The sequence below is a fragment of the Canis aureus genome, chromosome 7 (genome assembly GCF_053574225.1).
Source record: "Canis aureus isolate CA01 chromosome 7, VMU_Caureus_v.1.0, whole genome shotgun sequence".
Lineage (NCBI taxonomy): Eukaryota > Metazoa > Chordata > Mammalia > Carnivora > Canidae > Canis > Canis aureus.
Genome location: NC_135617.1, coordinates 51,898,266 through 51,910,028, shown reverse-complemented (window position 1 = coordinate 51,910,028; position 11,763 = coordinate 51,898,266). Strand labels below are relative to the sequence as shown.

The window sequence follows — 11,763 nt, the reverse complement described above, 5'->3', positions numbered from 1 at the left end:
GCTGACTGTAGTCCCCAGAGGCTAATCCATTCAGAGGAGGGGGAGAGATTAAAGATTTAATGGAAGAAGAGAAGCCATGGGTGATGGGATAAATCGTTCCTGGTAATCAGACAGCTAAAAAGTGTTGCAAGGGGATCCGGTTTCAGGTCCTCTGCTTCCAAACCTAGAGCTCATTTTGCTACATGTTAATAGATTTCTCTGCTCTTTAGATCTTCAGTTTTTTTTTTAATTTTTATTTATTTAAGATAGAGAGAGAGAGAGAGAGAGAGAGAGGCAGGCAGAGGGAGAAGCAGGCTCCATGCACCGGGAGCCCGACATGGGATTCGACCCAGGGTCTCCAGGATCGCGCCCTGGGCCAAAGGCAGCGGTTTGGCAACCGCTGCGCCACCCAAGGATCCCTAGATCTTCAGCTGTAAATAGTGACAGTGAGCCAGTCAGGGACCTTGGGAACCAGCTCCTGCGCTGTGTGTGGGGCGGTGGGGGGTGGGGGAGTGGACGTGGGTGGGGGAGGCTCCCTGCAGCCTGCTGGATTGTTACCACTTTTCTTGTAAAGGAAAGCACCAGGTGAGGTGCAAACCCAGACTGGTCCAAACCAGTCTGCACCAGGGTGAACCCTAATACTGAACTTTCACCGACTTTCCCCCTCATTATAATACTAAACGTCACACCCAAAGGTGGAGATTTAACATGTTAATTAGACAAGCAACTCCTAAAGAAGCATTACCTAGAAGTGCAGGATGCTAATAAGTCCCTGCCTCGGGCAGCCCAGGTGGCTCAGCAGTTTAGTGCCGCCTTCAGCCCAAGGCGATCCTGGAGACCAGGAATCGAGTCCCACGTCAGGCTCCCTGCATGAGCCTGCTTCCCCTCTGCCTGTGTCTCTGCCTCTCTCTCTCTCTGTGTCTCTCATGAATAAATAAATAAAACCTTAAAAAAAAGAAAAACCCTACCTCAAAAAAAAAAAAGTCCCTGCCTCTACGTGCTTGTGCTTAGATACCACCCTTTCCCCATCTAACTGTCTTTAAAAAAACTCTCTCTGATCTCACCTCCTCTGAGAGTCAGCCTGAGGATTCTCTCATGCTGCCTCTCTTGTACTCGAGCCTAAGTCCTGGCAAGTCTTGCCTGTGCTTTTAAATTTGGGGTCCAGCTAGGTTTCTACCTTTGCTGGGTCCAAGGGCTAAAGTCCAGAAACACCAGCAACTGTAGTAATGAGCAAAGAATAGATTGAAAGCAGGGACAAAGCTGCAAAGCCGGTGTTGGAGGAAGTTGACTTCTGTAGAATTTTGTTTGCTCTCTGTTTGGCTGTATTTTTCTCTTCCACCTGTCTGTGATAAGTGTTTCCAGGAGAAAGACAAATGCGTGCTTTCCGCTCTGTGAATATCTGTGTGAGTAGCCATGGAACTGTGGTCTGGCACTTGTATAGAGGACTTGAGTGACCCAGGCCCGGCCTGAGAATAAGCACCAAATAAGACCTACACATGACCAACAAGCACATGAGAAAATGCTCCGCATCACCGGCCATCTGGGAAATACAAATCAAAACCACAATGAGATACCACCTCACACCAGTGAGAATGGGGAAAATTAACAAGGCAGGAAACCACAAATGTTGGAGAGGATGCGGAGAAAAGGGAACCCTCTTGCACTGTTGGTGGGAATGTGAACTGGTGCAGCCACTCTGGAAAACTGTGTGGAGGTTCCTCAGAGTTAAAGATAGACCTGCCCTACGACCCAGCAATTGCACTGCTGGGGATTTACCCCAAAGATACAGATGCAGTGAAATGCTGGGACACCTGCACCCCGATGTTTATAGCAGCAATGGCCACAATAGCCAAACTGTGGAAGGAGCCTCGGTGTCCATCGAAAGATGAATGGATAAAGAAGATGTGGTTTATGTATACAATGGAATATTACTCAGCCATTAGAAATGACAAATACCCACCATTTGCTTCAATGTGGATGGAACTGGAGGGTATTATGCTGAGTGAAATAAGTCAATCAGAGAAGGACAAACATTATATGGTCTCATTCATTTCATATTCATTCGGGGAATATACAAAATAGTGAAAGGGAATAAAGGGGAAAGGAGAGAAAATGAGTGGGAAATATCAGAGAGGGATACAGAACATGAGAGACTCCTAACTCTGGGAAACGAACAAGGGGTAGTAGAAGAGGAGGTGGGCGGGGGGGATGGGGTGGCTGGGTGACAGGCACTGAGGGGGGCACTTGACGGAATGAGCACTGGGTGTTATGCTATATATATGTTGGTAAATCAAACTCCAATAAAAAAATATACCAAAAAAAAAAAAAAAAAAAGAAAAACAACAACAACCCAGTGCTCTGTCACCTTGATGTCTTAACCCCAGCCTGGGGGGCCTGTGCCCAAGGCCAGACAATGTAGCGTGCCACCACAGAGTGCATGACCTTCAGGAGAACTATGTACAGGCAAAGGCCTCTCCCACCCCGGCAAGTCCCTCCTCCATCTGAAATATAACTTTGAGAGAATTCTTTCCCTTCAGCCAAGGCATTGTCTCTGAGATTACTTCATTAAAGTGCAAATGGATCCAAGAAAAGAAATAAGGGCCACTGTATTAATTAGCAATGACTTAATGATCCTTCAGTCATACTGATTAAGTAAAAGAGAAGATCCCTAACACTTGCTAATTATCCTCTTAACAAAGGATCCCAGCTGCCAGCAGGCAATAGTATTAAAGCAGACTGGAAAATATTGTTTTATTGCTGCTATATTTATTTTTGGTAACTTTTATATTTGTGGCAGATGCATTTTCCATTTTATGTTGTGTGGGACGGTCTTTACGATATAGCTATTTAACTTCTGAAAAGTGTGAATACATTTAATAAAAGGTATTAAGTATGTAGTAACACAGGCAGTAGTCACTAGCGGCAAAAACCAGGAAGGCTACGTACAAATGACTGAGCAGGGGATTATGTCATCCCTGAGCTAGTGATGACTTAGTGTGACTTTAAAAAATTGATTTTAAATATTTTGTTTGTTTGAGAGAGAACGAGAGAGAGAGAGAGAGCACATGCACACACAGAGAGGGAGAAGCAGTCTCCCCTCAGCGCAGGAAGCCCAGTGCAGGGCTCGATCGCAGGACCTGGAGATGGCAACCTGAGGCCAAGGCAGACGCTTAACCGACTGAACCACCCAAGCGTACCCCCTTCCCTAAAATTAATTTTAAACAATTTTTAAAAATACTCTATTTATTCATGAGAGAGAGAGAGAGAGAGAGAGAGAGAGAGGCAGAGACACAGGCAGAGGGAGAAGCAGGCTTCAGCAAGGAGCCTGATGTGGGATTCGATCCCGGGTCTCCAGGATCACGCCCCGGGACCAAAGGCAGGCACCAAACCACTGAGCCACCCAGGGATCCCCCTTAAAATTAATTTTAAGTTATAAAATAGTTTAACCAATTTGGAGAAAGTTTGAGAAATAGAGACAGGGAAAAAAGCATCTATGAACCTTCCACTCACACCTCTCATCTAATGCTCCTGTCACACTTGGGTGGCTTGGGGGAAGGTCTCTAGGAGTAGGGTCCCTGCGATCTGCGATGTAAGAGGCAGGCGGGCAGGTCTGGTAGCTGGAGCAGGAGTTACAGTGAGAAGTGGCTGCCGGGGACAGGGAAATCCTGGACCCGGTTGGCATAGGAAGCTGAGAGGAGGGGCGGGAGCGGAGTAGGGGGTCGTAACCAGAGGATAAAGAGATTGAAAGGGAGAATGTCAGGGGCACCATTCTGAACGTTTGGTAAGCCCAGCTCTGCCTGTGCACTCCTAGGAGGAATTATTTGAAGGGAGCTCTATCACCTAATTGCCTAATGGTCAGATAGGACCTTCCCTTTGCAAGGACCAGCGACACCTCCCGGGGAAGATGAGGGAATGCTAAACCACACAGGAGACGAGAGTGTTCCACGGAAGGCTGACGTATGAATGGGGATGTAACTTGGAATAAAAACTGTAACTCACAGGCCAGAAGCTCCCGTGGTGCGATCAGTCCCACACTGCAGTTGCGGCACCCTGGAAGTCACATCAGGAGCAGTTATTTTTTTGATCCACTGAAATAATTCACCTTTTGCAGGGACCAGAAGTTTTCCTGTGAGTAGCAAATGTCCACCAACGAAGCCGCAAAATAAATATGTGTGTTTATTTGGGGGTCTTAGGGATTCCAGTCAGGAGACACAGATTCAGCTGAAACCGAGTGTTTGGCTCTAGAGAGACAAAGGTTAGAGTTTTTAAAGAGAAAAGAAGGAATTTACACAAGTTGTTTTGAAGAAAACGTAATTGGTGCTGGTAGAGCTGCTGTTACACGAGTTGATACATGACTGGTTGCTAGGGCTAGTGTTAGGTGGAAAGTTCCTTTATGTCCATTTTAACATAGCGGATCCCTTGGCTTTTAGCTGAGTTCAGCAAATATTCCAAAGTTGCTGATTTTGGAAGACAGAAGATGTGCGTAAGCCTCACTTCCCCAATGTCGTCCTGGTTCCATTTTATTTTTTAAAAATAAACATTTAAAAATGTTTAAAGATTTTTTATTTTTAGGGGCACCTGGGTGGCTCAGTGGTTGAGTGTCTGCCTTTGGCTCAGGTCTGATCCCGAGGTCCTGGGATCGAATCCTGCATTAGGCTCCCGCAGGGAGTCTGCTTCTCCATCTGCGTGTCTCTGCCTCTCTCTCTGTGTCTCTCATGAATAAATAAATGAAGTCTTTAAAAAAAAAAGATTTTTTATTTCTAAGTAATCACTACTAGAACCCAATGCGGGGCTGGAACCCACAATCCCAAGATCAAGAGTCACTTGTTATACTGGCTGAGCCAGCCAGGTGCCCCCCAGCTCAATTTTATATAACTCTTTTAGCAATACTTACTCCATTTTATCACAAAGGCTAAAATAATTAACAAGGAGATCAGTAGACTGTGATGGCTTTAAAAAAAAAAAAAAAAAGATTTTATTGGGCAGCCCCGGTGGCGCAGCGGTTTAGCGCCGCCTGCAGCCCAGGGCATGCTCCTGGAGGCTCTGGATCGAGTCCCACGTCGGGCTTTCTGCATGGAGCCTGCTTCTCCCTCTGCCTGTGTCTCTGCCTCTCTTTCTCTCTCTGCATCTCTATGAATAAATAAATAAAATCTTAAAAAAAGATTTTATTTATTTATAAAAATATTTTATTCATAAGAGACACAGGCAGAGGGAGAAGCAGGCTTGACGCAGGGAACCCAATGTGGGACTCAATCCCAGGACCCCAGGATCATGACCTGGGCTGAAGGTGGTGCTAAACTGCTGCGCCACCCAGGGATCCCATGCTAGGTCATATGGTAGTTCTATCTTTAATTTCTTGGGGAACCTCCATATTGATTTTCATAGTAGCTGCAGCAGTTTACATTTCCCACCAACAGTGCCCGAAGGTTCCCTTTTCTCCATATCCTTGCCTGCATTTTTAAAAAATCTTTGTTATCTTCTTGTTTTGATGATGACCATTCTAACAGGTGCGAAGTGATAGGTCATTGTGGTTTTGACTTGCATTTCCCTGATGATTAGTGATATTGAGTGCCTTTGCATGTACCTGGGGACCATTTGTAGGTCTTCTTTGGAAAAATGCCTATGCTGATCCTTTGCCTATTTTTAAATTGAGTTATGTGTGTGTGTGTTTTAAATATCTTATTTATTTATTAATGAGAGGTAGAGATAGAGATAGAGATAGCGAGAGATAGAGATAGAGAGAGAGAGAGAGAGGCAGAGACACAGGCAGAGGGAGAAGCAGGCTCCACGCAGGGAGCCTGACTTGGGACTCAATCCCAGGACTCCAGGATCACACCCCGGGCTGCAGGCGGCGCTAAACTGCTGCGCCACCGGGGCTGCCCGAGTTATTTGTTTTTTTTGACATTAAATTATATTCCTTTGTATATTTTGGATATTAACTCCTTATGAGACATACAATTTGCAAATATTTTTCTTGTTCTGTAGGCTGCCTTTTCATTTTCTTGATGGTTTCCTTTGTTGTACAAAAGCATTTAGTTTGATGGCAGTCCTATTTTGTTTTGCTTTTGTTGTGATTGCTTTTGGTGTCATAGCCAGAAGTCATTGCCAAGATGAATGTCAAGGAGTTTACTCCCTACATGTTCTTCTAGGAGTTTTGTGGTTTCAGGTCTTCATCCATTAAAATTTTTTTTAAAGATTTTATTTATTTATTTGACAGGAAAAGAGGAGGGGAAGGAGCAGAGGGAGAAGGACAAGCAGACTCAGCACCGAGTGCAGAACCCGTTGTGGGGCTCCATTCCATGGCCCCCAAGATCATGACCTGAGCTGAAATCAAAAGTTGAATGCCCAACTGCCTGAGCCACCCAGGTGCCTCCCTCTCCCTATTTTTTTTTTTTTTTTTTTTTAGTGAGTTCTACACCCAACATGGGGCTCAAACTCCTGACCCTGACATCAAGAGTAGCATGCTTCACTGACTGAGCCAGCCAGGTGCCCCAGGTCTTAATCCATTTTGAGTTGATTTTTGTGTATGGTGTAAGACAGTGGTCCAGTTTCATTCTTTTGCATGTGGCTGTCTAGTTTTCCCAGCACCACTATTGAGCACACTGTCCTTTCTTCATTGTATGTTCTTGGCTCTTTCGTGGTAAATTAATTGACCATATTTGTGGGGGGTTGTTTCTGGGCTCTCTAGTCTGCTCCATTGATCTATGTGTCTGCTTTTATGCTAATACCACACTGTTCTTGTTTATTTGTTTGTTTGTTAAGTAATGTCTACACCCAATGTGGGGCTTGAACTCCTAATCCTGCCATCCAGGGTTGCATGCTTCACAGACTAAGCCAACTAAGCACCTGAATACCACACTGTTTTGATTACTACTGCTTTGTAATACAGTTTGAAATCAGGAAGTGTGATTTAATGCTATTATAAGTATCATTTTAATGCTACTGGAAATAGGATTGTTTTCTTAATTTCTCTTTCTGATCATTCACTGTTGGTGTATAGAAATACAACCAAATTTCATGTACCGCTCTCTCTCTTTCATGAATAAATGAATAAAATCTTTTAAAAAATAATAATTTGTTAGTTCTAGCTCGTTTCTTTTCTTTTTTTTTTTAAGTTTATTCATGAGAGACACAGAAAGAGAGGCAGAGACATAGGAAGAGGGAGAAGCAGGATCCATGCAGGGAGCCCAGTGTGGGACTCGATCCCGGAACTCCAGGATTACACCTGGAGCTAAAGGCAGATGCTCAACTGCTGAGCCATACAGGCATTCCTAGCTCATTTCTTTTTAATGCTGAATAATATTCCACTGTTTGGATGCATCAGTTTATCCATTCACCTACTAACAGACATCCTAGTTGCTGCCAAGCTTTGGCAAGTATAAATAAAGCCTCTACAAATATTTGTACGCAGGTTTTTGTGTGGATATATTTTCAACTCACTCAGGTAAATACAAAGGAGCACGATTGCTGGATCATATGATAAGAATATGTTTAGTTTTGTAGGAAACTGACAAACTTTCTTCCAAAGTGGCTGTACCATTTTGCATTTCCATCAGCAATGAATGAGAGTTTCTGTTGCTCCACGTCCCACTAGTAGTGGATGGTGTCAGTGTTCTGTACTTTGGCCATTTTAAGAACTGTGTAGTGATAGCTCATTGTTGTTTTGATTTTTATTTCTCTAATGACATATGATGTAGGGCATCTTTTTATATGCTTATTTGTCATCTGTATATTCCTTGGTGAGGTGTCTGTTCAGGTCTTTTTGCTCACTTCTAAATTGAGTTGTTTTCTTTTGTTGAGTTTTAAGAGGTTTTTTATGTAGATTGGATATGTGTTCCTTATCAGATATGCCTTTTGCAAATATTTTCTTTTATTCAGTAAATTTTAAACAGAAATCATTTGTAATTCTTTTGGTTGGAGAAGTGAAGTGAGCTCTACAACAGAACTGACTACAAGGTGATAAAACAAAAATCATTTTTTCCATTATAGCATGAAAATTTTTTTGTTGGAATGGTAGTTTTTATTTGGTGGAATAAAAGTACTGCCATTGCTATTCAACCATTAAACAACAATCCTAACCTACTCCCAGGAAAGAGATTGAGGGTAAACACACCACAAATCTCCTCTCTGGAAGATTTTTATGGCCATGAAAAGGAAAGATCATCCACACCTGCATAAACTAATATTATTACAAACTTTCTTATCTCTATTTCTTCTAGAAACCCATTGAACAGTTTGATCAAATAAATGCTTACTTCCCAAGATTCTTTGAAATATTCACCTGCAATCCACCTTATGGTGTCCAATTCTAAAACATACTATGATCTTTATTTATTTTTTAAAAAGATTTTATTTATTTATTCATGTGAGACAGAGAGAGAGAGAGAGGCAGAGACATAGGCAGGCTCCATGCAGGGAGCCTGATGTGGGATTTGATCCTGGGACAGCAGAACCATGCCCTGGGCCAAAGGCAGGCGCTAAACCACTGAGCCACCCAGGGATCCCTACTATGATCTTTACATCACCCTAATTAAGCCCCCACAATGAGAGACCTGCCTTCAGCCCAACTTCTCAGACCTCATAGATACTCCAACATCACCTCTGAGCTCTAAGACTCTGTCATGATAGTGTGCCCTCTTTTTTATTACGGGAAGAATAACTAAGCTTTGTCTTAGTAAGAGGTTGTTTCTCTGATATTTTCTGGGAGCCGCTGTTCAACAGTGGTAAATTGCAATTTTTAAAAATTTATTAATGAGAGACACAGATAGAAAGGCAGAGACATAGAGAGAGGGAGAAGCAGGCTCCTCACAGGGACTCAATCCCTGCACCTGGGATGATGCCCTGAGCTAAAGGCAGATGTTCAACCACTGAGCCACCCAGGGATCCCTAAATTGCAATTTTTAAAAAAGATTTTTTATTTTTAAGTAATCTCTACACTCAATGTGGGACTTGAACTTAAAATTCCAAGATCAAGAATCACATTCTCTACTGACTGAGCCAGCCAGGTGCCCCTTATAGGTGAAGTTCTTTTTCCTTTTAAAGACTGTTAAAGTAATCTCTACACTCAATGTGGGGCTCAAACTCGCAACCCTGAGATCAAGAGTTGCACACTCTTGACTGAGCAGGAATTTTATTTGTTTTCATTTTTATTTTATTTTTAAAAGATTTATTTATTCATGAGAGACAGATGGGGAGGCAGAGACATAGGCAGAGGGAGAAGCAGGCTCCATGCAGGGAGCCTGATGTGGAACTTCATCCTGGGTCTCCAGGATCACACCCTGGGTTGAAGGCAGGCGCTAAGCCGCTGAGCCATGGAGGCATCCCTGAGCAGCAATTTTAAATATACATCACCAAGTAGGCCTCCTGAGGAATGTGATATTTGAACAAAGTTCAAAAAAGGGGGTTCACCTTAGAGAATTGTGAGAGGAGAGTGTTTCAGGCAGCAAGGACAGCCAGAGCAAAGGTTCTAATGGGTTTCAGGTCTGTTCTGATTATAGCAGAGTGAGCAAAGAAAGAGTAGTGAGAGATAAGATCAGAGGTTATGTATGGTGCTGAGTGAGGTATGTGTGTGCTTCTGCATGCACATGTGCTGTGGGGGCAATAATATAATTAAGAGTCAGCTAGTTAGTCTACAAATATTTATTGAGGTCTTTCTATGTGCTGTTCTAGGTACCAGGGACATTGTGATGAGATAAATCAGTTTGATGACCATACATTCCAGTAAACAAACAAAAAAGAGAATTTCAGATATTATGGGCTCTGAAGACAAAAACAGAATAAAAAATGACTTGAAGGAAGAGCCTACTCTACTAATGTGTTAGGAAAGGTTTCTTCAGAAATTGATGCTTGGCTGAGGTACCCATAAAGAGGAAGCAGTTGCCTAATGAGTGTGAAGCCAGCATTCCAGGAAGAAATCATAATTCACAAAGCCCTTGGGGAGTCTGAGGGATAGCAGGCGGTCAGTGTGGCTGGAGCATGGTGGATGAGCAGAAAAGCAGGGCTCCTACTCCCTCGATGGTTGGGCAAGGAAGGCAGAGTCATGCCATAGATAATGCTAAGGGCTTGGATATTACCCAACACATTATTGGAAGCCATCAGATGGATAGTGGTATGATTAAGCAAATGTTTATAAAACATCACTCAGATTGCCATCTGAGGAAGGGACTATCAGGAGAAGAAGAAGGGAACCAGGGAGAAAGGGGTTTTACTTGAAGTCTAGAGACGAAAGAGTTTCCAGAAGGAGGGAGTGGTCTGTTTGGCCAAAGGCTGCTGGCCAGCCTCATAAGATTAGGACAGAGAACTGACCACTGACTTTGGCAAGTCCTAGGTCATTGGTGACCTCAGTAAGAGCCATTGAGTTAGAGGAGTTGGTGCTGAAAGCCTGACTGGAGTGGATTGAGAGAAAATGAGAGTGAAGATGTCGGCAAAGCAACCACAGTCCACTCTCTAGCTCTTACTAGAGCTCCAGGGTGGGCTTGGAGAGTGACATGGCTGGGCCCTGAAGCTGATGGCAAGGGGTGATCTATATCATATTGGGTGAGATCCTCCCATGTGGGAGAAAAGAAGATAAAGCTATGTCTTTTTGACCAGAACTGCCTGAGAGAGCTAGAAGGGGACATTGAAAAATGAAAATATTTTTCTTCAGTTTGTGGGCTTATATGTACATTGAAAAGTTTGAACTAACAAGCGGTGTGGTGGTTAAAACATCAGGGTTTCAGACCTAGGCAAAAATTTTAATGTAGTGTTTTCCTGAGGAAGCACTGTAGTATAGACTGAGCCAGCTTCTAGTATAGACTGAGACAGCTTTTATCTTTGCAGTTGTCTAGAACTGTGCATTTGTTTTGAAGCATTGCTATCATATCTTAAAATTCTTAATATTTTTTAACAAGGTGCCCTGTGTTTTTATTTTGCTGAGCTCCACAAGCTATTGCTGAGAGTATAGGTTAGTGATCATCTCTAAGGCAGGCATTTTGCTATCAAATATGGATCAATTCTTAATAGATTAAAGAAGGCAATATCAGTGTGTTGGTGGTTGTGTGCAAGAATGACTTCCCAGCATGGATGAGCAGACAAGTTTAGCATTTCTAAGCATTACTGTTCTCTTAGTTCATAGGACAGATATCCTTAATTTTACAAGTAAGAGGAAAAAAAAAACTAGTTAAAAATTATAGATGCTTCTGAATATAATTCAGCCTTAATAAGAAAGGGAATACTCATACATACTACAAAATGGATGAACCTTGAGGATCTTGTGCTGCAATAAGCCAGTCACGAAAAAACAGGTACTGTATGATTCCACTTATATGAAGTATCTTGAGTAGTCAAATTCACAGAGATCAACAATGAAATGATGCCAGAGGCTGGAGGGATGGGGAAATGGGTTGTTTAATGGGCATAGAGTTTCAGTTTTGCAAGATGAAAGAGTTCTGGAGATTTGTTGCACAACAATATGAACATGTTTAACACTGCATTTAGAAATGGTTAAGATGGTAATTTTATGCTTGTATATTTTACCACAGTTAGAATCCTTTTTTTTTTCTTTTTCATTTTTAGAGGGCTGGAGAGAGAGAGCTGGTACGCAAGGAGGGGGAGAGGCAGAGAAAGAGTAAGAGAGAAACTTTTTTTTTTTTTATTCATGAGAGGAGGGGAGAGACAGAGAGCATGCAGGTGCATAAGCAAGAGAGGGATAAGGACAGAGGGAGAAGGAAAAGCAGACTCCTTGCTGAGTGCAGAGCCCAACATAGGGCTTGATGAGGGGCTGGACTCAGGGCTAGACATGGGCTT

The 11,763-nt window shown here is 42.9% G+C and overlaps 1 long non-coding RNA gene across 1 annotated transcript in view; it reads left to right on the top strand.

The window, feature by feature from the left end:
* Nucleotides 1-3,968: 3,968 nt before the first annotated feature.
* LOC144316853 (uncharacterized) overlaps nt 3,969-11,763 on the top strand; it is a 30,712-nt gene continuing 22,917 nt past the window's right edge. Inside the window, exon 1 of the long non-coding RNA XR_013382698.1 lies at nt 3,969-4,107. This is a non-coding gene — a long non-coding RNA (uncharacterized LOC144316853). The remainder of the gene's footprint in view (nt 4,108-11,763) is intronic.